Source organism: Orcinus orca, chromosome 17, assembly GCF_937001465.1.
Source record: "Orcinus orca chromosome 17, mOrcOrc1.1, whole genome shotgun sequence".
Classification (NCBI taxonomy): domain Eukaryota; kingdom Metazoa; phylum Chordata; class Mammalia; order Artiodactyla; family Delphinidae; genus Orcinus; species Orcinus orca.
The window spans coordinates 79,892,040-79,915,309 of NC_064575.1; the positions used below are offsets into that span (position 1 = coordinate 79,892,040).

The 23,270-nt window shown below is 42.0% G+C and overlaps 1 long non-coding RNA gene across 2 annotated transcripts; it reads right to left on the reverse strand.

Moving 5' to 3' along the window:
- Window positions 1–1,569: 1,569 nt before the first annotated feature.
- LOC125961731 (uncharacterized) lies at window positions 1,570–22,945 on the reverse strand. Of its 2 annotated transcripts, none has more exons than XR_007472663.1 (3): window positions 21,339–22,945; window positions 6,116–9,550; window positions 1,570–2,537 (listed from the first exon to the last, which is right to left on the reverse strand). It is a non-coding gene; the product is annotated as an uncharacterized LOC125961731 (long non-coding RNA). The 2 variants fall into 2 exon arrangements; XR_007472664.1 differs by lacking the exon at window positions 1,570–2,537 and adding an exon at window positions 4,610–5,765.
- Window positions 22,946–23,270: the final 325 nt, after the last annotated feature.

Here is a 23,270-nt window from a genome sequence, read left to right on the forward strand (position 1 = left end):
TTAATCTAAAGCTAGCTCTTTGGAATCAGACACATCTAAATTCCAATCTCAGGCAAATTTCCTCTTTTTTTCTGAGCCTCAGTTTTCTCAACCAAAATGGAGATAATTATAGCATTTATCTAGTAAGACTGATGCAGGAACTATATATATAAATATTAAATATATATATATATGAAGAAGTTATTGCATAGTAGGTGATCAATAAATGCTGTTGAATGAATTAATCTTCCTAATGGCTCTGGAGTCTGTCCCAGCCGTGTTAACAGGGGTAGTGTGACTTAGTTCAAGCTTCTATAGACTAAAGAAGACGCCCCTTCAGCTATTTCCTTGAGTGAGACTTTCCAATGAGCTACAGAAAGGAAAGAGAAAAGACATACACTGACCACCTATTATGCACGAGGCACATTATATGCATCCCTTTGTTTTATCCTCACAGGATGAACAGTGTTACTCCACTTTACAGATGGGAAAACCAAGGCTCAAGGAAGGACAGCTGGATGACTCCCAAGCCTGCACACTCCACCTGTGCTCCAGAAGGGCAGCCACAGGGCTTCCTCCCCGTGACAAAAGCCTACAGAGTGATGAGATGCAAAACAGGTGAACCTGCAGAGCAATTCAACCGGTGCCTTTGTCAAAAAACATCCACAGCTTAGCTGGTTGAGAAGCTGCAAGTTTGCAGAAGAACTGACGCAAATTGAGAGACCCGCAAAAATTCACTCCTTACCCAAAGTCCCCATTCTCTGCCTGCTGATCACATGGGGCTGGTCTCTTTGCCCTGCACTGTCCCCTCTTTAAACCCAGTCATACATCGTCTTTGTGTAACTGTTTCCATGGTGTGTCTTCAACCTGAGCACATGTATTTATTTATTTTTCTAAGTGAGATCATGTCTCCTCAGCTCTAAATTGAAGACAAGTTCCTTCTGTGAGTTTGTCTTCTCTACTGGCCCTGAAAATCCGATGTAATCATAGGAATACTGAGAGCCAACACTCAAATAGCTCTTACCATGTGCCAGGCATTGTTATGAGCCTATATAATAACTTATGAAACCCTTATGTCACCATGTGAGATCCTATCATTATCATCCTCATTTTACAGATGAGGACAGAGAGGCACAGAGAGGTTAAGTAATTTGCCCAAGGTCACACAGTTAGTAAGGAATAGAGCCAGGAATTGAACCCTTGGAGCCTGACTCTGGCTTTGTGTTCTGAGGGGTGTGAGGGATCCCCGGAAGCTTCTGGGGTGGGGTTTATGGACAGGTTAGAGTCAGACCTTGGCCTGGCCCCTCCCATTAGTGAGGAGCTTAACTTGTAGAGCCATGATCTAATCATTACCAGTACAGGCTTACTAGCTCAGGGCCCTGGAAATCTTGCTATATTATATTAATGCATTTAAAATGGCTTTCCATTATCTTAGAATAAAACTTTAGCTGCTTCTCATTGCCTTGGATACTTTGAAGTATCCCTTGCCTCCAGACTCTTTCATTTCTACTCATTCTCCCGCCTTGCATTGAACTATTACGCTGGGAACTCACGTCCATTCCATTATTTGTTTTTTGTTTGTTTGTTTTCGGTACGCGGGCCGTTCACTGTTGTGGCCTCTCCCGTTGCGGAGCACAGGATCCGGATGCGCAGGCTCAGCGGCCATGGCTCATGGGCCCAGCCGCTCCGCGGCACGTGGGATCTTCCCGGACCGGGGCACGAACCCGTGTCCCCTGCATCGGCAGGCGGACTCTCAACCACTGCGCCACCAGGGAAGCCCCCCATGTGTATGTATTTGACTAATATTTTCCATCCTGCCTTCTCCTTTTTTGTACATCTCGCACAGTTCTGTGCCCAGAGTTATCCCTCACTAAGTGTTTGGGGTGGATTCAAGGAAGGAAAGATATTGGTTTCTCATCACCAGGTCTGTTCTCAGGGATTTGGGGTCTCCAATTTGAGAGATGTTCAGAACACCTCATCAGGACTGGAGAGCCCAGAACAGACCTACACTCCCCAGATGAGTGTTTCCAGAATGAATGGAAGGTGGGTGGAGAGGTACTAGGGTGAGGCAATGTCTATTATTCGAATTTAAAAAGACAAGTAAACACTTAGTTCACACTACAAATAAAACCAGAGACACTTCCTCATCAGCAACGTTCACATTGTGAAAGACATCCCACAAAGCACCTGGGAGACCTTCCCCAATCAGCTCTGACATAGAAATCTCTCTGCACGGACCACTTTTGTTTCCTCCTTATCACGTTACCAGGATGGAGATGAGGCATCAAATCTGAAGCTCAGCTAGTGGCATCCCCACAGGGAGGCACCATGGTCCAGGATGAGAGTGTGAATTCTGGGGCTTTGCTAGGTTGGTCAGGACTTCCCAGGAGCAGCAGCGGGGCTTTCTGTTCCTTGTCAGTTCCCAGATGAAATGTTGCGCAATCTAGCTGTGTTTTCTGAAAGAGCTCCCAGTTGGGCAGTCCGGAGAATGGGTGGAACCCAACATTTCTACAAAACCACAGGGGAATGTCATGGTCACCAGACTCGGTCTTCTTCACCTGAAAGTCAGAAGGCTTGTCTCAATAATATCAAAAATATCAAGTGGGAAATGCTTATTTTCTATCCACACCTACCTTCTGTTTATATGCCTTTCAAGGAAAAAAAAAGATACTTTGGTCTAGATAATTATTATCATCTTCATCATTATAGGAATTAAAATATCACAGTGATGTATCTCAGCTGAGTCTTAATGACTGAGGAAGAAACATCCAGACAGGCAGACTGAGGGCATTAGAAGGCTGAAAATATCCCAGGCAGATAGTACAGAACGAGCTAAGGCATGCTGTTCCTCTCTTTCTCTCTCTCTCTCTCTTTTTGGTTACTTATTTTTTCCCCACGTCTTTCAATCTCTGCTTCAGCTATTCAACCCACTTTCTTTAAACTAATATGTTTCTGTGTTGATACTTAATTCTTTGGACTCCAACTTATTTCTGGTTAGCAGATGCTGTACTTGCAATTCATTCATTCATTCATTCATTCATTCAACAAGACATTAGTGTCTGCTACGTGTCTGTTACCTGTGAGGCACTGTGATAGGTACTTAAGGCAGACAGAAGAATAAGATCTGCTTTATGACCCCAGGAAACTCACAGTCTAGTAGAAGAAGCTAACCTGGATCTGCTAACTGTGATTATATGAGCCAGCCAATCAGTCATTCATTTATTCATGTATTCATCAAGTATATGTTGAGTTCCTACTGTGTACTGGGGATTCAATGAATGGATAAGAGTTAAAGTCCTTGCCATTGTGGAGTTTACAGTCTCCATGGGGAGAAGCTCAGGGGGTGATTGGGATCTGGGAAGATTCCAAGAGGATAGCTCATGGAGAAATTAGGGGTTGTGACAGAAGATTCTCTTCTCCTTCTTTGCCCACCTTTCTGTAAGCACTAACATCAATTTCTAGAACAGATATTGGTTACCCATAGCAACGTCTTAAGCAAGCAATGAAGAGTGGAGGAAAGCACATGTTCAATCCTAACATTAAATTATCCACACGGCCCTCTGAGTGTGCTGATCAGGAACATCAAATGAGCTCTTGGTTAATTAGAAATGCTCTAGTGCTTCATCACTAGAGTGGGTGTGTTGGTGTTGGAAGAGATCTTTAAAATTTTTATTTTGCCCTAAAATTTTCAAAATGTGTTATTTGCATAAACTAAGTTATTTATAATTTTGGAAGAAGAAAAGTACTTGGATTTTTTAAAAGTTTAATACAACGATTCCTTATCCTCTAGTTATCTTAGAATGGAGTCCAAACTTCTTAACAAGACTTACAAGTGCTTATATGATATAAGCTCAGTCATCTCTTGATCCTAACCCTTTCCAATGGCTTCTTTTGCCCTCATTTTATCAAAAAGCTTTCATATTCCTTGGTAGACTTTGTTCTCTCTTTCTCTTGGGACATTTCACATGCTCTCCTTTCTTTCTCCCTGTGACGTCCTTTCTTCCCATAACTCTCCTTCCCAAGTGTCCCCCTCTCCTGACTAACATTAATATCATTTTCTCCTCAGGTTCAGATGAGATTTTGTGTCTCCCAGAAATCTCTCTTAACCATAAACCCACAATAGGATGGTGTCCTTGCTATGGTGTCCATACCCTCTTATGATTCCTCATCAGAGTTCTAACAATATGTTTTTATAATACTTTATTGAAATACTTCTTTCCCCTACTAGGCCACAACAACAGGACTGTGCCTATCGTATTCATAAGTTTATTTCTAGGGCCCACTACAGTAACTGCTAACTAAATATTAGTTGAAATAATGAACACATCAGGATTATCAGTGAATATAATGTATACTGAAAATAATTGCACCAGTCAGCTACTACTGCATAACAAACTACCTCAGAACTCAGGGGCATGAAATGGTAAGTGCTCATTCACACATTCACACCTATGCAGGTAGTTGTGGTAGCCCTGCTTCAACCTGCAGGTCACGGGTCAGTTGGAGCAACTGTCCTCCACATGTCTCCCACTTGTTTGGGACCAGCAGGTCTCCTGGGATAGGTTTCTCTAATGGTAATGGTAAAAGTGCAAGAGGAGAAGCCCAACCATACAAGGACATTTCAAGCCTTTGTTTGTTTCATGTGTATTAACATCCCAGAGTCAAAATAGGTCACATGGCCAAACCCAACATTAATGGGTAGGAAATGTACTCTAACCACAGTGAGTGGATGAGGGGAATAGATAATGCTCAACAACAGTCCAACTTATTACAATCATGAGGGCTCAATCTATGATCTAGCCAACATTTATTCAATAGAACTTCCCTTCTTCATAGACAATTATTAATCAAATTTCACTCATAATGTACTATGCTAGGTTGCATAATTCATAATTAGAAAATACGTTTGGAATCTGCCACCAGCAGCATGCATGGAGGATAAAACATGTGTACAAATTATTGTTCTACAAGAAAGTGTAGGATATCCACAAAAAAGACTACATAGCATAATCATCACAGTAGAGATGTGAAGACTTTAGCATCAGGCAGAATCTTGGCTTCTGTCACTTGCCCCTTTCCCTATAAAAGGGATATGACAACAGCACCTATCTCCTAGGGTGGCCCCAAGATAAAGTGGCACATGGTGTGTGTGATGCCTAGCCCAGCATAAGTACTCTGAGCACGTCCTTTCTCTCTTTGCATCCTTCTGCTCTATAATGCTCTCACTAAGGTCCAGCTACAAAGTGCATAGCCCATAATATGGGAGAAATTGCGGTGTCATTCCCTGCTTCGTTTTATCTCTGTTCTGGGGACCACTTTGACCTGTAGTTCATTGGGATGAAATCTTCAAAGAACAAGACCTCATTTCTTAGAGTCTATTATCGTAAACATCTAATTTGGATTGCTTTCCCCCAAGCACATTAACTATCATTTAATGACTTCAAAGAACTTCTAATACATCTGTTTATTTATGCCTTTGTGTGTTCACCTTGCCATCTATCCCTGGGTGGTCTCACCCATCACATATTTTCAATTCTCACCTTCAAGTATGTGATCCCCCCATCTATGTCTAAATCCAGAGACCCATCTCTATTTGTCAAGTCTGCTGGGACATGATCACGCCCCTCAGATTCGTCCACTGAAGGGTAAGGAGGCTGAAGGATTCAGCTACAGGATCCTGCCCACGCTTCTGGACTGCACTTGCCTTCAGGCTAAGAAGGTTCCTGCAGCGTCAGAGAAGGCCTGGGTCAGAGAGTATGCAGACTTGAGCTCTGTTGGGCATAGTGCTGAAACATGAAAACACACCCTTAAATGGGCTTTTCTTTTTCTTCCTTTTCATTCTCCCTATTTCCTCACTTCTTCCTGGAAGAACATTCCAAACTACCCTAACCCAAGTTCTCATCTCAGGCTCTGCTTTCAAGAGAAGTCAAATTAAGACAGATGACATGAGGATATGGTTTTTAATCATCTCTCAGCTCTGTAGTCTCAGTATTGGTTCCATTCCAAGAGGTCTCTTCTCAAGAGCGCCTAAAAAATAGTGTGAGTCACGCTGATTGGTCCATGCCCATCCTGAGTTGAGTCTGGTGGCCAGGGTATCGGAATATGGTGATTAGCCAAGGCTGAGTTACGTGCTCACCTAGAGTTAGAGGTTGTGGTCAACTCCATCAAGGTCACACGTGCAGATGTATAGGGTATGCCTCCATGGAAAATCAGAATTAGATTACTAGAAGGAGAGAGAATAAATGCCAGGTAGATTAAAAGACAGATATTCATTAAGAAAGTCACCAAAGAGTCCCTTCATAGATGGGTACAACAGGTGACTCTGATAGCAGAAATGAATAAGGAGACCACAACATCTTTACCAGGGGAGTGATATTATTGGAGACTAAGGTTTGAAATGACCCTGAAAGTAATTGCATCCAAACTTCTCAAGTATTGAAGAAGTTCAGAAAGACATTAAGCCCACTTGTTTGATGTTTTCCAGCCAACAATTGCTAGTTCTGGATCAGGAACGCAAGACTCCAACCTACCGATGCTGGGCTAATTACACTGCAAACATTAAAGTGCTTATGATTATGCATCCCTCCCTTACACTGGCTGCTTCCTCAGGGAGACTGACAGCTCTGAAGTGTAAGGACTGCAGAATTATGCTTCAAAAATACCACATGGTTAAAAAATGATAGACCTGGCTCTAAAACAGGTCCATTTCTAGATTGACTAATTCAGCCCATTAAGTCTAATCTGTGTCCACAAAGAAAAATTTTGACTCCTGATTTCCCTAGCTTGCACAACTATATTTCTTTTCCTACACAGAGTGCCTGGGACAGTCCCTGACCCAGCTCTCAGCTTTCATGATGTACTTTCATGATAATTTAGGAAATAGTAGAGAAAGGAGGACAAAACAGATCTGGCTGGAAGCTTTCACAGCAGAAAAAGGTTTTTCTTTGCTTTTGAAGGACAGGTGAGCAATGGGTTGCCTGGGAAGGAGATGTGTATTGGGGGTGGGGAGACATAAGTACGAATGTTTGGGGTGGGCACCTGGTGTTGCTTTAAGAACAAAGGAATTGAGCTGAATGAATAAATCAATCAGGGAAGACCAGATTAGGGTGAAAATGTAATATACATAATGAACATCCTTGTCAGCAGAAAGTGTAGTCTGCAGAATGAGGCTATGGGGGAGGGGGGAGGGAGAAGGGGAGGAAAGGAAAGGAGACGCTAGCTTTAAGAGACGCTATCAAAGGAACAGAAACAAAAAGGAATTTGAGCTTTTTCTTAGAGTTATAAAGGCAACTGACAGAATGTAAAGCACAGGAATAGCACCATCAAATGCTGGGAAGAGGATAGGGAGGAGGAAGAACAGTAAAGCAAGAAATACAGTTCCAGGCTTCCCTGGTGGCGCAGTGGTTGGGAGTCCGCCTGCCGAGGCAGGGGACACGGGTTCGTGCCCCGGTCCGGGAAGATCCCACGTGCCGCGGAGCGGCTGGGCCCGTGAGCCATGGCCGCTGAGCCTGCGCGTCCGGAGCCTGTGCTCCGCGACGGGAGAGGCCACAGCAGGGAGAGGTCCGCGTCCCGCAAAAAAAAAAAAAAAAAAAGAAATACAGTTTCTAACATTGTACTTAGGGTAATGGAGGCCAACAATAGAATAAATAAAAGCGGAAATTGTATGAAAAAGAGGCTGTTTCTGAGTAGTGGCTCTAAAGTGAAAAGGGGGGAATATTCATTCCACCATGAGTTTTTCTGTGTTATTTGAATTGTTAACACGTGAACAGGTTGCTTTGAGATTTGAAAAATAAATCCTATACTTCAACAGCTTCCGCATTAGCATGGAGTGTGCCCCTCCACCGTGTCAGGCACTGTACTGGGATTTGAGAATTCAAAGATAAATAAGACAGAACAAAAGATTAAGTGTTAGAATGGAGAAATCTTTCGGGAGAAATACAAGACTGGCATTGGAGAGATTTCCCAAAAAGGTAAAATAGGAACCGGGTATTGAAAAATGAACAATTCAGGAAGGATACTCCTGGCAAAGAGACCAGAATATTCCAAATAGCAGAGGCATGGAATGCAATGAAACCTTTGAGCAACTTCAAATTATTCAATATCGGGGGTGCATTTGGCGCTGGATTTTATGGTCGCAGGGACAAATAAGCCCAAATCATGAAAGATGCATTATGCCACACTTGAGGGTTTGAACTGTGTCTTGAACTGTAGCCAGGGGCTACAAACTCAAATACATAGAACAATAGCTGGACAGATAATGAAAATAAGAGGAGAAGGGAAAAGACAAAGTGGATGAGAGCACAAGTCCCAGTGGGCACAAGGGGCAGCACATTGCTGCCTTCTGGGTGTTCAAACCCAGTGTCAGAGATTTTCTAGCTTTTCATTAAAGCTCAGAATCAAGATTTTCTGTGACTTTTTAAATGTTAGCAACTTTATTAGTCAGGCTATGCTGTGCTGTGCTGTGAAAACAAAGAGGCCCCCAATGCTCAATGGTATAACCTAATGACAGCTCTTTTCTCACTCCTACCAAGTCCAATATGGGTAGAACATCTCTCTTCCTTTTTGTACTTTTGTCAACAGAATCTCACGGTCTTCCAGGTCATTGAAGCAAGAGAGGAGGAAGTACGCTGCTGCTTAACCACCTTGGCAGCAGACGTTCATTAGCTGGAATGAGTCACTTGCCCTCAATATAACTTAGAGGAAGACTAGGAAGTATCACAGCACCCAGGGGTATTGCATGAGCACTTAACTGACAGAGCAACTAATGCAAATTTTATTCTTAAATACCACATGACCCTATTTGTAATGACCAGTGCTGGCAGAGAGGTGGCAGTTGAAGGAGACCTCTGCCCTAGTCAAAGATCAAGGTTTTGCAAAAAAAGTCACATTTTCATTTGCCAAAAAATAATTCCAGGAGCGATGTGAAGAGTTGACCGGAAAGGGTAATACTCTACAGGAAGGATAGTTTTTGAGATTGCCTTGAGAAGCAATATTGAGGACCCGAAACAGGACGGGAACAGTAGGAAGAGAAGAGAAGGATTAACTCTCTCACTTTACAAATAAACAGTAGGATGCCTAGACATGGTTTCTGTGAATTGCTCAAGGTTGCAAAGTTAATAAGCAGCTGTCCAGCACTCTTTTTGTTACATTGGTAGAATGGTAGAAAGGAAAACTAATGGAAATGTAAGATCTTTGAGAATTAGGCTTTGGGGAGCTTATCTAATGCAAACACTCAATACCATCAGATTTTGTTCATAACTGATTTTAAATGTGAACCCCCTCAAAGATATTACTTTCTTCTTAACTTGTAAGATCTTCCAATGGGTAAACATCAAACAGATAATGTATTCTTTTTCTTTTTTAACCATGATTTAGACTCCTTTCCTATTACCTTCTGGGAAATCGTCCACTTAAGAAAGAAATGTTTTTATCTTTCTCACCTCTAAACGTGTCCTAGCGCTGGAACAGTAAGCATTCTAATCTGCCTGGCTCCGGACCATCTGTAATGAGATTTTCTACTGGAGGATTCATCTCAGTCTCTAATGCTCAGAAGTAGTTAATCCATTTGAGCCTAAAGCAGAAAGAAAATAGAGAAAAAAGGAAAACTGTTGGAAAGAAGGGAGTGTTTGTGTGTGGGCGAGAGGAGATGGATTAAACGGAGCAGTGCTTTTCTGCCCTAAATCTTCAGAAAATGAGAACATAATGCATCTGTGTAAACGCATATTTAAAAAATTAATGTTAATTAAAAAGATCTAGTATTAATTAACTTTATAGCCAGCACTGGACTGGTCATTTTGCGTGATCACTTCAGCTCATCTGTGCTATTTCCCCATGTGGTGGTTAACACTATCCCCATTTTACAAATGAGCAAACAGAGACTCAGAAATGTACCACATCACAATTTAAACCCCAAATCTGAATTTTTGCTTCTTTCAATATCTTAACAGTAACAGCCTTAATATTCGGATTCAATAAATGTTTATCAAGTGTATACCTTGAACCCACGAACCCCAAAGCTGACACAGTTTATTTCATTTAATCCTTAAAATAACCTCGTGAGGTCATGTTATTCCAATTATTACAACAAAGGAAATTCAAGTGCAAACTAAGGAGAATGAGATGCCTGGTCTTTGTTCTGGGTGCCAGTGGAGATACGGGACTGGAATCAACTTTCTCAGGAAATGGGACTCTTCATTGTGGCATTTTTCTACTCTCTTGGGGGAAAGTCTTTCTGGTAATGAGTCTTTCTAAGTTTCCTAGTCTTTCCTGGTCTTTCTGTCTTTGCCTAGAAGACCTACTGAAAGAGAATATTTGAGAAAAATCATTTTGACAACCATTTGGGGACATATATGTCATCAGCGTGTATCTTTACAACAACAGCGTAAGGCATATGTGAACAACTTCCAGTATATTGATGTCCTTAAGGGTCATTGCTTGGGTGAAAAAGTAAATAGATTTGAGGGTGAAGTTGGTCTCTGGGGTATCTTTGTTATGAGGGTTTGAGCAAACATCTGAAACTTTCTGATTCTCATATACAAATATCCTTGTTGGAACATAATCCACATGGATTAGACACCTGGATGATGTAATCACAAGGTCAAATATACAGTTAAAAATATATACTACACATGTCAAGAAGTGGGAAAATGTGACCCAGAATCAAAACATAAAGTAGTCAATAGAAAGAGTTCTGAGATGATTCAGACGATGGAATTAACAGACAAGAATACTGAAACAGCTATTGACGTTATGTTCATGGAAAGGGTGAACATGTGAGTAAATGGGTGGGGAATCTTAGCAGGAAAATGAACATTATAGAAAAGAGCCAAATGGAAAATCTAGTACTGAAAAGTATAATACCTTATCAGAAGTGGAAAATTCCCTGAATGATTATACTGAGACCCTTATCTACTTATAGTACAAAATACAGAGAAAAGGGCGATAACATCTCCAGCTATCATTATAGATAGGTATATTTTTAACTTTAGTATTACCATCTTTTGCTTTATAAAGTCTGGAGCCCTATTGTTAGATGTCTAACTGTGATGGTTAACTTTATGTCAACTTGGCTGGACCATGGGGTGCACATATATTTGATCAAGTATTTACTCCGGTGTTTCTGTGGGGATAGTTTTGGATGTTTATCATTTAAATTAATATACTGAGTAAAGGAGGTTGCCCTCCTTAATGTGGGTAGGCCTCATCCAATCAGTTAAAGGTCTGAATAGAACAAAAGGGCTGAGCCTTCCCTGAATAAAGGGGCATTCTTCCTGCCTGACTGCCTGATCTACTTCATATTGATCACGAGAGACACAGCTAAAATAAAACTAGAGACAAGTTAGAACTACAGGTAAAAAACTGTGTCCATATTCTAAGCAATGGGATGTAGACCTAGGCATACCACTATTTTTAAAGTTGAATTTAAAGCAAATAGCGTCAATAAGAGTGAAGATGTTCACTCCTTAATACTGAAAATTACAAGACCAGTATTTGACACATAGTGGACATCAGTTAACATTGTTTAAATGAATTAAAAATATAGCAGAAGAAATAAAGAACCATGATTTTTTTTTACATCTTTATTGGAGTATAATTGCTTTACAATGGTGTGTTAGCTTCTGTTGTATAACAAAGTGAATCAGCTATATGTACACATATATCCCCATATCCCCTCCCTCTTGCGTCTCCCTCCCACCCTCCCTATCCCACCCCTGTAGGTGGTCACAAAGCACCGAGCTGATCTCCCTGTGCTATGCGGCTGCTTCCCACTAGCTATCTGTTTTACATTTGAAGAACCATGATTTTTTAATGCTTCCATAAAGAAACAGGTCAAGAACACTGAAGAGCTGGAAAGTATGTAAACTATGTGAACAATAAAATTAATGTAATGTAAAATTTTATACCCAACAAATAGAAACTAACAGGTTTTATTTCTAATGTACACATGTCTCTCCGAAAGTTGACCATATACTAAGTCACAAAAGAAGTCTTATAGTCTTAAGAAATTCAAATAATCACTATTATATACACCAGTGTTTCTCAACGTTTATTGTGAAAAAAAATCATCTACTAAACTTGTTAAAACACAAGATATCTGCCTCAATCCCTAGAGATTCTGATTCAGTAGACCTGAGGTGCAGCTTTTTAACTTACATTTCTAACTCTTACCTGCTGACAATGGTACCAGTCCCTGGACCATAATTTGATAGCACATTCTCTGACAACAATTTACTCCAAAATCAGTGATGAAAAAAAATATTTTTTAAATTAATATTTATTTATTTTTGGCTGCATTGGGTCTTCGTTGCTGCGCATGGGCTTTCTCTAATTGCGGCGAGCGGGGGCTACTCTTCATTGCAGTGCGTGGGCTTCTCATTGCAGTGGTTTCTCTTGCTGCGGAGCATGGGATCTAGGCACGTGGGCTTCAGTAGTTGTGGCACGCAGGCTCAGTAGTTGTGGCGCACGGACTCTAGAGTGCAGGCTCGGTAGTTGTGGTGCACGGGCTTAGCTGCTCTGCAGCATGTGGGGTTTTCCCTGACCGGGGGCTCCAATTCGTGTCTCCTGCATTGGCAGGCGGATTCTTAACCACTGCACCACCAGGGGAGCCTGAAAAAAAAAAAAAAAAAATATATATATATATATATATATATATTTTTTTTTTTTTTTTTTTTTCGGTATGCAGGCCTCTCACTGCTGTGGCCTCTCCCGTTGCGGAGCAGGGGCTCCGGACGCGCAGGCTCAGCAGCCATGGCTCACGGGCCCAGCCGCTCCACTGCACGTGGGATCTTCATGGACCAGGGCATGAACCCGTGTCCCCTGCATCGGCAGGTGGACTCTCAACCACTGCACCATCAGGGAAGCCCAAGGAGCGTGGTCTTTATGATTCTACCAACATATTTTACAAAAATAGGCAAAACTAACTTGTGTTGCAAGAAGTCAAGATGGTGGTTACTTTTACAGAGGAGGAAAAAGAGTGATTGAGAGGAGGTACAAGGGCAATTTCTGGGGCTGGTGATGGTCTGGTTCTATTTCCTGATCTATGTTTGTTGTGGTTATTAGCATATCTTCATTTTTTGAAAATTCATCCACCTTGCCTTAATAATTTATGCACTTTTCTGTATGCATGGTATACTTCCATAGGAAAAAAAATGCTAGAGAAAGACAAAATCTAAAGGATGCAGAAGAAGAAAATGGTAAAGATATGAGCAAAAATTAATGTGAGGAATAAACAAAAAGTATAAAGAAAATTAATAACCAAAAGTTGCTTTTTGAAAGAAGAAGAAGAAGGAGAAAGAGAAGCAGAAGGAGAAGAAGGCAAACTTGTAGCAAATCTGCTCAAGAATTTTTTTTTTAATTTAAAGAATAAATTTTGTTCCAGAAATAAAGGAATATTTATTTTTAAAAAGAATATTTCTTGGTCCTTCCCAGCTCGTGCTATAGCTGTATTTATTTGAGATCTATTTTCAAGTGCTTTTAAACTATAGCTAAGTTTTATTTTCATCCTTGTCACTAATCTGAAAGGCAATGATCTACTGTTTGGGACTCAACATTCTGGATTTGCATAATTAGAAAACACGATTTTCTTTAGAACCTCAAGATAAATATTTCAACACATTTGTCTTTTTCAGAATCATTACCAGTTTTGACACTGATGTCATGAAAAATACTAACTCTAAAATAATCACAGATATTTAATTTAACCTGCAATACATTTGCATCTAATCAGCAATAGCTATGCATTTAGCTCCTGGATTTCATTTGTAATTTATTAATTCCATCAGCATATACTGAGTTTCCAGTAAATGCTGGCCACAGGTCTAGACCCTATGATGCAGCAGTGCATAAAACATGACTCCTTCCCTAAAAGAGCCCTCATTCTATGGGGCAAAGACATCAACATACATAAATAATTACATTACAAAGTATTACGTGCCACCATAGAAATTTGTGTGGGGTCATGTTGTGGCTCAGGGGGGAAAATAATTGTTTAGAGGATGAGCTGAGTACTGCAGGAAGAAGAATTAGCATGCTGTCCTCAGCAGGTAAATGGTGTGCAGGAAAGCTCAGAGATCATTACAGGAATGTTCAGAGGACTGCATTTGTGAAGGACCCGGCAGCCATGCTAAGACACTCAACTGCAGCCTACAGGCAGAGGACAGCCTAGAGGCTCCTAAATAGGTGGGAGAGAAGGTCCAATGTGATTTTGAAAGATAATGTTCTGTTCATTCTGTTCTCCAGGCCCTGTGCGTGTCTCACCATTACCAGTCTACACTAGGAATGTTCTTCCCTTCTTCCTCCTCATGGCCATGCAATGGTCGGTGATTAGTTAGCTGTTTAACTATCGGCTGCCTGTCAGCATAAAAGCCGTACATCCAAGCAGCTATTCCTGAGCCTCCGACATTGTTTCTCCCACCAGAGTATTTACATGTTGTCTTATACCTATGCTTTGACAAGACCCACCCCACTGAATTGTATTCCTCTATTAGTCATCCTCGCTGGACTTGGGATCTCTGATGATGGTAGGCTGCCTTTTTATTTGTAGTCTTAGTGCCCTGAAGAGTTCTAAGTACATAGTGGGTGTTTGATCAAAGTTTGTTAAATGTACATGTCAATCACACAGTTTAAGCAAATGTCCTCTCAAATAACCATAGTCAGCCAGGCAAATTTTTATATCCTGAAATATCATTCAACAATAGTTTTGTCTGATGATTTTGAGTTCTTTTTAAAAATTCAGTATCTGTCTATATTGAAAGAAATTCATAAAGCTTTGAAAAGAAAGTCAAGAAAGAACTCTAACATTTACTGGACACGTAGTAGAAGCTGGCACTACGTTAGGAGTATTGCATGCTGTGTGATGGTGAATTTTAGGTGTCAGCTTGGCTAGGCTACGTTGATTGATTAAACAGCAGTGTAGATTTGCCGGGAATGTATTTTTTAGAGGTAATTAACATTTAAATTGGAAGATTTTGAGTAAAGCAGATTAGCTTCCCTATAGTAGGTGGGCTTCATTCAATGAGTTGAAGGCCTTAAGAGAAAAGACTGAGGAAAGACTTCTGCCTTCCAACTCAAGCTTGTAATATCAAAAGCATGGGCTCTTACCAGAAATTCCAGCCTGCCCTGCCAATTTTGGACTTGTCAGGACCCACAATTGTGTGAGCCAGTTCCTTAAAATCTCCCCGACACATCTCTTCTCTCTTTGACTCTCCCGGTTCTGCTTCTCTGGAGAATTCTGACTAAATCAACATGATGTCTTTTAACCATCACTACCAACTTGTGACAGCAGTATTTTCATTTGCCACACAAGGTCACTGAGGCTCAGACAGTTTAGGCATCTTGCATAGTGAGTGTGGCAGACTACTGTTCACCAACACCCATTTTTCCCAGGGTGACTAATGATTCTGGTTTGCTTGAGACTATCCTGGTTTTTGGATACGAGGCACCTTCAGTCCCAGGAATCCACCCCCCGCCGCCATCAGGTCATCTGGGAAAAGTGTAGTCCCTGCCCCTTGCAAAGGCCATGCAACTCACTTTGGCCAGTGTAACAAGGGCAGAAATAGGCTGCGAGTCGCTTCTGGGTGGAAGTTTAACTACCAGTGTTTAACTCTCCAGCTTCCTCTGCTGCCGTGGTGATAGCTGATGAATGTGTTGCATTAGATGTGAAGGCTGAGCCGTCATGGAGGACGACTGCCCTGGAGTAGCTCCCGGATCACCACTTATTACTTTGTGATCAGCCACGGAGATTTTTGTGTTGTTACTTCAGACTATGCTGCTCTACCTTGAATGGTGTAGTGGAAGTCTCTGCAATTTTTCCATAGCTATTCTATAATCAAGAGAAGGCGGTTTTGTTTATTTTACAAAACATAATTTTATAAAATATGTTGGGGAAGAAAACATATATTTTTGCATACAGCGAGAAAGGGACTAGTAGAAAAACAGAGACCACAGATGCCAGAGAAAGGAAGTGTTGGAGGGCAAGTGTAGTTAAAAGATGTGGTTAAAGAATGTAGTTAGAGAAGGGAGTGTGGAGAGAGCATGGGCTTACACCAGGGTTGGAGGACTGACAGCTCTGTCTCTGAAGGTCTGGGGAACAGCTGAGAGATAGTGACCCTCTTAGGACGAGGGAGGAGAACTTGCCATAAATACCAGTGTGCTCAGATGAGCACTGGACGGGGAATCCTTGGTAAAAACCCTTAACTAATTCTTTTCTTTGTGAAAGTCTAGGAGGTAAAGGTGCAGACAATGTGCTCACTGATATTTGACATTTTATGACTGGCAAATATGACCCTGGTATCATCACATATATACCCCCTAGATTTCCTTTATCACTGGAAGGCAAAGGAGAAAGTTTAAGATCAGTTCACAGAGCAGACACACACAAAAGATATGAACAGCTGTGTTATAGGGATTTTTAATCAGCAGAATTCATTATGGTAACTGAGTGGCTCTGTAGAGTTCCTGATTTCCTGCTTATCCCATTAACTACAGTATATTTGAATCATAAATGACTTGACTTTTAGTTTGTCGACAAGAATAGACGCCTAGTTAAATAATTACAGACAGTAAATGCTCTTTACTGCTAGTGAGGAAGATATGAGGCAAAACGATGTGAAGACAACACACCACCAGCAAAAGCCCTGTGGCTCTTTCATCCAACAGTTGGGAGAGAGTCCATGTCTGGAAGAAGACAGCTTTATTTGTCTTAATCTGAGAACCCCATCTAAAGGCAGGTGTCTTTCATTGTCCCCTTGCTGCCAGCACCCAAATAGATTTGAGTTTCTTCTGTTGTTTTTGCATGTTAACAGCATTTTTATTTACTTATTTATTTATTTATGGCTGCGTTGGGTCTTCGTTGCCGCGCACGGGCTTTCTCTAGTTGCAGTGAGCGGGGGCTACTCTTCATTGCGGTGCGCAGGCTTCTCATTGTGGTGGCTTTTCTTGTTGCGGAGCATGGGCTCTAGGTGTACAGGCTTCGGTAGTTTTGGCTCGCGGGCTCAGTAGTTGTGGCGCACGGGCTTAGTTGCTCCGCAGCATGTGGGATCTTCCCGGACCAGGGCGCGAACCCGTGTCCCCTGCACTGGCAGGCGGATTCTCAACCACTGCACCACCAGAGAAGTCCCTTAACAGCATTTTAATTAACAATTTTCTAAAAATGTAGTTGAATTTTTCACACTATGTGCTTTTATGTTGGGATATGCACATGTACTCAGGTTGAATTCCTGGAGGTCAGAGTTGGAAGAGTTCTTTCTAGATGGGCCAACATACTCGGAGAGTTCAGTATTTCATCTAAAGTCAAGTAGCCGTTTATTTGCCAATACTCGATGCCTGTGCGCTTCCATGCCAGGGGCTGGAGATGGAAGAGGCAGGTAGCATGTTTTCTACCCAACTCTGAGGCTAGTGCTGTAGTATCTTAACTGAGAACCAGTTCTCTGGGCCAGGAAGAGAGAGCCACTGCCTAAATTAGGTGGTGTCAAAAGGAAATTTGGAACATGGAAAAAAAAACTTGAACACAGCAGAGAGAAGGGCGTTTCAAGCAGAGAGGGATCATATGCAAAAGCCCACAGCTGAAAAGAGCGTGGTTTTCTTAGGAGGTAGAGAATTTTGACTATGTGTGAGAACTCTGACTACACATTGCAATAACCTGAGAAACTTTAAAGCATACGGATGCTGGGATCATCCTCAGACCTTCCTGCCTTATTGACACGTAGGTTGAGATTCAAACTTCCTCATACTTCTCAACAATAAACATTGAGTATATAGGGCTTCCCTGGTGGCGCAGTGGTTGAGAGTCCGCCTGCCGATGCAGGGGACACGGTTTCGTGCCCCGGTCCGGGAAGATCCCACATGCCGCGGAGCGGCTGGGCCCGTGAGCCATGGCCGCTGAGCCTGCGCATCCGGAGCCTGTGCTCCGCAACAGGAGAGGCCACAGCAGGGAGAGGCCCGCGTAGAAAGAACAGCCCTCCCAAAAGTCCCAGCTATGTATAAAACTTTGAAGGTCTTCTTATCGACGCCTGTGATTTTACAGAAAAAGAAGATGAGAACTAAAGGGAATTGATCTGCTCATAAACATACCAAAAATTTCAATCAAAGCTGGCATTTTCTGAAAGACATGTTTTGCCCTCTCCATTTATAGGATTAAGTACATTAATTGGGGCCCCGTAAGTATTAGCTGATAAACAATATTTATTGTAGAGCATAAAATATGTAATCTGATAACCAGCCACTTTTAGCCAATACCTATGTTCTAGGTCAGCTGTGCTTTTCTTGGTCTTGACTTAACCCCGCTTCTCTTGGAAAAAGTTGTTTCCACTGTGTATTGGTCAGCTCGGCCTGACAGAACGAAATACCACAGACTGAGTGGCTTGCAAAACAGGCATTTATTTTCTCACAGTTCAAGCCCGTGTATTTCACAGTGGATACAAGCAGATCTTTCAGCACAGGACTTTAAAAGGAGGTAAGGGTTAATTTCATTTGGATTATTGATTGTGTGATTTACCAGCTGTATACGATCGCCTTCCACTTGATGGATTAGGGTGTGTTTTGCTTAAACACACCTTTGAAGTCTGGCTCCTGCCCGACGGGCAGGAAGCAAGATGTGAAATAGACTCTATACACAACAGATCCATTTGGCTTTTCTTTCCTGGATGATGGAGAGTTTAAAAATAAGGCTTGAGTTATGAAATGCTCCAAGTATTCAATACCAGACTGTTTAAGAAATTAAAGATTCATAGGGCTTCCCTGGTGGCGCAGTGGTTGAGAGTCCGCCTGCCGATGCAGGGGACACGGGTTCGTGCCCTGGTCCGGGAAGATCCCACATGCCGCGGAGCAGCTGGGCCCGTGAGCCATGGCCGCTGAGCCTGCGCATCCGGAGCCTGTGCTCCGCAACGGGAGAGGCCACAACAGTGAGAGGCCCACGTACCAGAAAAAAACAAAACAAAAATAAGGCTTGAGTTATGAAATGCTCCAAGTATTCAATACTAGACTGTTTAAGAAATTAAAGATTCATAGCAGGCAACACAAAATAGAGAAATCATTCTGACTTGGGAATAAACAAAACAGATTTCTAACCCTGACTCCCTCCCATACTCGGAAAGAAGGTGGAATTGCATGTCCTCTTTGAGGCTCAATTTCCTTATCTGCAAATATTAACTTCATTTGTACTATGAGGATAAAATATATTCATTCAACCCTCCTGGATACCTAACCAGTAGCAGTGTTTTAAATATTTAAAAAGTAGTAAAATACGGGCACTGCCCAATCAGAATAGATGCTGCCCATTAAAAAACAACACATACATACTACTATATATAAAACAGATAATCAACAAGCACCTACTGTATAGCTAAGAAACTCTACTCAATACTCTGTAATAACCTATATGGGAAAAGAATCTGAAAAAGAATAGATACACGTCTATGTATAAGTAAATTACTTAGCTGTACATCTGAAACTAACACAACATTGTAAATCAAATATACTCCAATGTGAAAAATAAATTTAAAAAAAATTTTAAAAAAACAAATAAACAAAAAACCTCAAACTCCAAAAAACTATAGGTAAATTTCAGCTGACTACAGCCCTGGCCTGAATGAGCGTAAGAATAAGTGCTGGAAATACAGAAATTAATGGGACAGGGTCCATAGCTTCCACACCTCGAGACACTCAAAGTACTTGAGAGAACATCAGACACATGAGAAAATCAATGCAATATAGTATTCTAGACAGCAGGAGAGATGCCGTGTCACGGGTGAGAGCACCTGGCACAGATCTCGTTACATAGCAGGCAGTCTTCCCTCCACACTGGCCTCAGTAGGGAAATCAGTCTTTTGCATGGTGAGATCAAGTATCATTTTATGTAACATAAATGGGAGGAAGAGAGAAAAATAAGGAGGTGGAGAATACTCACTTAGATTTTGAATAAAAGGAAATCCATTAAAAAAGTTGAACCATCCAAGTCTTTACCTTGCACCATAGTGTATTAGCAGGTTACTCCCCACTCACATGTAATTTGCCACCGTTACCCAAACACAAGTTGTCTCAATAATCTAAAAATACTAATAACCTTTGATTACTAGTGATCCAGGCATTGCACTATTTTATATACATCATCTCGTTTAATCCTCTTTGAACCCACAATGAAGGTACTATTTTCTCTTGTTTATCAGATGAAAACTGAAGGTCAGAGAGGTAAGGTGAATTGGCCAAGGTCACTTGACAGAAGCCATTAAAGATGACTCCAGGGAACTTCTCTGGTGGCTCAGTGGTTGAGAATCCGCCTGCCAATGCCGGGGACATGGGTTCGAGCCCTGGTCCAGAAAGATCCCACATGCCATGGAGCGACTAAGCCCGTGTGCCACAGCTACTGAGCCTGCGATCTACAGCCCGCGAGCCACAACTACTGAGCCTGCATGCCACAGCTACTGAAGACTACGCGCCTAGACCCTGTGCTCCAAAACAAGAGAAGCCACCGCAATAAGAAGTCCACGCACCACAACAAAGAGTGGCCCCCGATCACTGCAACTAGAGAAAGGCTGTGCGCCACAGTGAAGACCCAACACAAACAAAAATAAGTAAACAACTAAAATAAATAAATTTCTAAAAAAAAGAAAAAATGGCTCCAGGTCACCATAGTGGATAGACCCAATGACCTCCTAGAGGTTTCAGGGCAGCCAGTCCCTTGCCTTTTTCTCATATAATGAGGATCTGTTGAATCAAAAGACAAAGACTCTTCTCTAAAATGGGGCAGAAGACAGTGTGATTCCAACCTTAAAGAGGAACCGTGTCGTACTAGGAAAAGTTGTAAGGAAATAAATATGTTGTTGTATCAGAAATGATGACTTAATTCCTCCCATTATGTGAATACACAGGAAGGGAGAGAGGGAGGGAGGGAGAGACAAAAAGATCTGTTAGGAATGGGGGGATTTTATTATTATCCTTGTATGTAAAGTGATTTATAATCTGCCCTGCTCCAAAAAATTATCTGAAGTGCTACCAACTTGGATTTCTTGGGTTGAATGTAGCACAGAGATATGCTTTTTAAATAAAAGTGCTACTAAATAGGAAAAAAGCACTCTTTATGGTTGCATGCTCAGACACCAAGATAAGTCCAGAAACTCTTCATCTTACGGTCTGTTGTGGACGTCAGGATGCTGCCGGCAGGTAGCAACGCAAGAGCACTGCCTCCTATTAATTCTAATCCAGATGTAAAACCAAAGTCCATTGCCACGTATAGGGCGGAAGATGCAAAGAGCAAAGCCGAGCTAGAGCTGGCATAGTAAACAGCGGCAAGGAGAAATAGGGTTGGGAAAACATTGGGGGGAGAATCCCACCAAAGGCTGGCTTGGCTGAAGGTGTAGCCTTACCATCGGAGGTTTCTTGCTGCAAGAGGTTTTCCGGTTCAGCTTGTGGACTTTGTCAAGCCTGCTGCCCATCAGCTGATAGCAAAGGGGAAACCAACGGTACCAGGAGCTTCCATTCCCAGCTGATTCCTCCCTTCATCGAAGTGATGAAATGATGGGAACATTCTGTCTTTTGGCTGTATCGTATAATACTAAAATTGCGCAAGCAGGGATGAATAATGATGAGCAGTTACATTCACACACATTATACCAAACAATGAGCACCCTCCAAAGCGGTGTGAAGCTGCTTAGAGTAAACATTCCAGCTACAATGAGTCTATTCAAATAAGATCAAAATGAACACTAGAAAATAACGGACTAGCCTTAGAAACAGAAGCCCAGAGCGTGCTTCAGACCTGAGCTTCCTGGCAGCACCCGCAGAAGAGATGATGGGCATAACTGCCAATTAAAGGGAAACATCATTATACCTGGCAAAAGGAAATCGTACTGATGGAAAAACTGCTACATGCCAGAAACTGACTACTTTATGCAATCATCTCATCAGACCCATATTTTAAAAAAGAAGATGGACCATTTATCCCAAGTCAGAACAGCAGTAAAGGAAGAGATAGATTTGAGAGAAGAGCATTCTGATTGTAATGTCTACCTGCTTTACATCACACAGAGGCTGTCTCTTCACAGGGCTGTAACCCAGCCATGACACAAAAACCAACTTACAAAGGTTAATTCAGTTATCCTAGTTGTCTTAATCTCATTGACTTTCAAAAGCCCATCTGTTAATTCACTTAACAAATATTCATTCAGTTTCTAATATTTGTGCAAGGAATACATGGATGAATAAGACAGTTTTGCCCTCTACCCTCAAGGAACTTAGAGTGTAGTGGAAGGAGAGACACAATGAATCAATTAGAACAGATAAGAAAAGTATGCTTTTCCTGATGATGGCAAAAATGAAGGAGAAGATGGAGATAACAAAGGAGAAGGAGAAAGAGAAGGAGAGGGAGGGGAAGAGGAAGGGGAAGACTTTCTGGGGTCTCTCATTCGCTTAATTTTTCATTTGGATTCCAGCAACTAATATACAGGCTCAAGCTCAAAACACTATCTCAGCATAACTACATGACTTCAGGTGGGACAAAATTCTCAAATATATCGCCCCTACTTTGCTTGGCTTTCAGAAACCCTCTCTGTGAACCGGTCTTGTGAACAGGAGGCTGTGCTGTGACTGAAGCAGAGCCTGGAATAGATGAGGATGAACTTCAGTTGAAGACAAGCTTGAGACACGGAGGACGGTCTCCTGGCTGGCGTCACCTTCTCACCCCTCAGCTGCTGCCGAGCGCGGGAGCATCTGTTCCTCGGTGGGGAAGGATGTAGCAGAGGTCAGAAGCAAGTGAACAAACACGACTTTGACAAGAAGAAAACCCAATTTCTTTCCTGGCACCCAGGCAGCTGCATCAGTAATGGCAAAGGGGATGGATAACCAAGATTCATTTGCCGCTTGAGAAAGTGCACACAGAATGGTCAACACACTTGTTTGCTTTTAATAATGATTAGACGCAAAGTGGAGAATGTAAAACTCTTGAAGCTGAAAGAAAACAGTTGACATTCTACCTGCTGTGAATTCGCAGTGTTTTTATTTCCACAATCTCTTCTGGAAAGAGTCCAGAAAGAAGTTGGAAAGCAGTGAGTTCTTAGAGCCCTGCAGGGAGATGGGCTGCCCCGCTTCCTCAGGGCAGCCAGAATGCTGATGTGTAGTGTCATGGCTCTGACCCTAGCGCCAGCCACCACCTGCACCCCCCGGGAAAAATGGTACCCGGCTGAATCTTGAGTAGACAGAACTGCCTTTTAATTCTGGGTCTACTCCCTGATGACTGTGTGACCTTGAACAAATTACTTGACGTCTCTGAGATAAGATGAGTCCAAAATCCATGGTAGCAG